The following is a 4442-nucleotide window of genomic DNA, read 5'->3' as shown; positions in this document are numbered from 1 at the left end:
ATATATATATATATATATATATATATATATATATATATACCAAATACAAACCAATTAAAGCAGCTTCTCTAAGCATTCACATATTAACATTACTGATCTTATGTGCTGATAAATCACTGAGGGGGGTTTCTACTATTTATTCTGCTAATTATACCAGTACGGTCAGAAAAAAATATTAATGCAACTCAGCTATGTGTTTACAGTAAAAATATTATCAGACTTAAATCATTTCACACTGAAAAGGTCATTAAGGTGAGGCTTTGAAGTAAACCAAGGTGTTCATTTACCTCTGACTTGATAAAAAAAAACTAATTTAATCTTAGAAATACAAAGACTGTGTGTGTGGTGGTGGTGGTGGTGGTGTGTGTGTGTGGGTGTGTGGGGGGGGGGGGGGGGGGCTTAAAGAAATTGAGCCACTAGTGTTAATTTAAGCTGCTCTGTAACCCATATGGAGTTGCTGTTCCACTCATGCGAGACATTTAAAGATTTAATTTATTTCCTTTCTTTCACAGGTTAATGAAATGTTCTTATGGACCACTCTGGCACTTTTAAGACGGCACATCTACAACACACAAGCAATAAATCTATTATTTACATAATCATATAGAATTTTGAACTAATTCCATCTTTATCAAAGTGAAAAGTTAGGGGAAGTGTTCAGCTAGCGTTATCTTGCACCTCTCGTTTGCTCGGACTGTTTGGTCGGCATACATTTGGCTGTAGTTGCAATTCAATACAGTTCAATTCAAGGAAGGATCTCCTGCAGCAGTCCAAACTACAGTGGATCTGAAGAAACTGGCTGCAGATGCCGATCGGTCCACCTGCGCAGCAGGATCACCTAAATGTTGGGCAGAACTCCTCCCTGAGCGATGGCCACTCCTCTCAGCAGCTTGTTGAGCTCCTTATCATTGCAGACAGTCAACTGCAGGTGTCCGGGGATGATCCTGGTTTTCTTGTTGTCGTGAGCCATGTTTCCTGCCAGGTCCAAGGATCTCACTCGAGTGCGCTGTCTGTCACGCAAGCACCTCTGCCTAGTTGACGGAGATGCATCCAGGGCTCCTCCTTTACAACTCATTTGCAATTTGGGTCTGTATTTGAGGTAATATTTGAGCTTTGAGATGTTAATCAGCTGCTCCCAGTTGTAAAAAACACCTTGTTGTCATGGTTACACATCATAACAAATGTCCAAAAGAAAAAGGATTTCAGTAAAAATCCTTCCAGCTGCACAGCATCCAATGCCAGAGGAAACAATCATCCGAAAAAAGTCATTACATCCAGAAAAAAGAGGAAATAAAGTTTTCAAAAGCAACATCCCAGAATGAAAGGAACAGCTACTCCAACATGCAGCCACCTTGAGCAGCCCAATTCTAGAACTAGAATGAGTTATGAGTTATAAGAGAGAGTAGAACTAATGAGTTAGTTCTAGTTATGAGCCAAAAGAACTTACCTCATGTTGTTCATAGATAAAATCTGAATATTGTTTAGTCTTAACATGTTCATGTTGTGTTTGTTTTCATTTCTTGGTGCCTGAGTCAAACTTTTTTTTTTTCCTCAGCTCGATGGCATTTGCATCCATGAAATGTTTGGTACAGGAGTTGTTCCAGGACGTCAGCAGTCCAAAACAGCACTGACCAGATCGACAAGCTAACGGCTAGTTTGAGCACAAATGGTAAATGGTAAACGGACTGTACTTATACAGCGCCTTTCTATCTTATTGAGATACTCAAAGTGCCTTACACTACAATCTGTGCCCTGATTTATCTATTCATACAGCTCTCTACTAGATCTACAAAGCTAATTGAACAAATCATTTGCACAACTGGTATCAATGTAAATCGCTGCCACCTTAAACATTTTTTCATTCAAATATTTCCCTCTGGTTTATTAGAACACAATTTTATGAACTTTTACATTGTCTTAATTTTTATATTGCATTGTTATGTTAGCAAAAAAATCTGGTGATATTCTTGGAGGAAGTGCCCTCGGGCGACACAGGAAGTCCTAAAGCAAACTGCTGCTGTCACTATTTGTTTTTGTTTTTGCAAATAACCATAAAAATCCATGAAAACAGTGAAATCCAACTCAGTGCAAATGTTTAATGTCTCAGAACTGACGTTGTCCAAATAACTTTTAAAAAGTAATTTTTTTTTTTCCTTTTCAGGGGTTGCCACAGCAAGTGAACTTCTCCGAGGATCTGACAATTGTTTCTCACCGGATGCCCTTCCTGATGCAACAACATAACTTCTTTATGTCTTTTTCATGTCACCTGTCCCAGTTATCATTTTATACAGATGCAAGAGCCAACACATCTGGACCTAACAGATTTTAAATCATATTGGAGCAGGTGAAAATCTCAGAAAGTCTAATTTTACCTCCAAGTTTCTTTTTCCACTTCACACTCCGGTAATTTCAGAATAAAACATGCACACTTTATAAACACCCTGTTGACCTCTAACAAACACTCTTTGTGCATCGGCGTAGTTTTACACCTTTGACCTCATCTGAAGCTCTCCTGCGTATTCCGTGAAGGACACTCCAGAGACGGGACGTGGGAAAGTTCTGCCCGGTCATCTCTCCGGGTCGTGGGTCAGCGAAAGCTGTCTCTCTCTCTCTGCTAATGAGCACCACAGCCCCAGCCCTGCTCCAGTCAGGACCTTATTAGCTCTTCCTTATTGGTTATTCCATAGAGTGCTTAGCCAGCAGGTCAGATCCCCACCCCCACCCCCACCACCACCCACAAAACCAGACCATCATTTTGTATGAGGCAGAATGCGGTGGCCCGGTACACAAGCGCTGTCAATCACAAACTACACCAGAATGGACAGGGAAGGTGGCTGTGAAGGCATCAAGAACAGAATTGGGGGCACACAGTGCTCCCTGAAGTGGTCTGAGAAGAATTTGTGTTAAAAAAAAATTGAACAAAAGAAGTTGAGCTGGGAAAGATTTACTCACCCATGCCACAACACTGTAATCTACGAAAAGGTTTTAATATTTTAACAACCAGTGTGGAACCTGTAGAGCTGTTTGTGCACTAAGAAGAGTGAAAGTTACAAAAATAAAATGTATTCAGTTTTAACACAGAGATTGTTTTCTACTGAATGTCACCATTTAAACTTTAATGTGCTGATTTAGAAATATACTTGTTAAAATAAATTTTGATTACTCTTTTGATTACTCTCTGGTGGTACGGTGGCGCCGTTGGTAGAGCAGCCGCCTCTCAGTGAGAAGATCATGGGTTCAAATTCCAGCTGGGGGTCTTTTTGTGTGGAGTTTGCATGTTCTCTCTGTGCATGTGTACGTTTTCTCCAGGCACTCTGGTTTCCTCCCACAGACCAAAAACATGCATGTTAGGCTGATTGTTAACTCTAAATTGTCTCTAGGTGTGAGTGAGAGAGTGAATGGTTGTTTGTCTCGTTTTTCTCTGTGTGTCCCTGTGATGGACTGGAGACCTGTCCGGGTTGTCCTCCACCTCTCGCATAGTGACTGCTGGATATGAGCACCAGTGACCCCCGCAACCCAGAAAGAACAAAGAGGATGAAGATGTTTTGATTGATTGTAAATTTCCTAGAAATGATATTTGCAACGAACTGGAACTGGTTAAAAAATAAATATCAAAACTGAGTTCAGTCTTGGAGTAATTCAATTTATTTATTTAGTGCCAACTCACAACAGAAGTCGTCTCGGGGTGCTCTTCAGAAACATTACAAAAAATAATTTAACATTACTTATCTGACAAGCAGACTGCTTTCAGTTTAACTCCATCACAGAACTCTCATTTTGAGCAAGCGTGAAGGCGACAGTGGAAAGGAAAAACTCCCTCATGAGGAAAAAACCTCCAGCAGAACCAGACTCAGGACAAGCGGCCATATGCTTCAACTGGCTGGGTTTGAGAGGAACAGATACACAATGACAGGTCAAGAATTACATGTTAAGATAGAAATAGTATCAAATGAAAACTATTCAATTTTAACAATTAATTTAAGGAAATGAGGTCAATTTGTCCTCTAGTAGTCTAAGTCTATAGCAGTATAACAAGTCAACCCTAACTATAGGATTTATCAAAAAATAAATTGTTAAGCCCAGTCTTAAAACTGGACAATGTGTCAGCCTCAGGGACAGAAACTGGAAGTTGGTTCCACAAGAGAGGAGCCTGGGAACTGAAAGATCTTCCTCCCGTTCTGCTTTTGGAAACTCTAGGAACCTGAAGTAAACCTGCAGTCTGAGAGCGAAGTGCTCTGTTAGGAAAATATGGAACAATAACATCTGTAATATAAATGGAGCTATGTTGTTGTGGGCTTTGTATGATGGAGTAAGATCTTGAATTCAATTCTGGATTTGACAGGGAGCCAATGGAGAGAAACTAAAACTGTAGAGAGATGATCTCTCCTACTAACTCCAGTTAAGACTCTGGCAGCAGCATTTTGGATCAACTGAAGACGTTT

General features: G+C 40.2%; 1 protein-coding gene across 1 annotated transcript in view; it reads right to left on the bottom strand.

Moving 5' to 3' along the window:
- The window catches only part of LOC119424128 (protein shisa-6), a gene marked incomplete in the record, with an annotated part of 139979 nt that overhangs the window by 57946 nt on the left and 77591 nt on the right, over positions 1 to 4442 (bottom strand).

The sequence above is a fragment of the Nematolebias whitei genome, chromosome 17 (genome assembly GCF_014905685.2).
Source record: "Nematolebias whitei isolate Nwh7 chromosome 17, NemWhi1, whole genome shotgun sequence".
In the NCBI taxonomy this organism is placed as follows: Eukaryota; Metazoa; Chordata; class Actinopteri; order Cyprinodontiformes; family Rivulidae; genus Nematolebias; species Nematolebias whitei.
The sequence above is the reverse complement of the archived record's forward strand: the minus strand, read 5'-3'. Positions and strand labels throughout refer to the sequence as shown.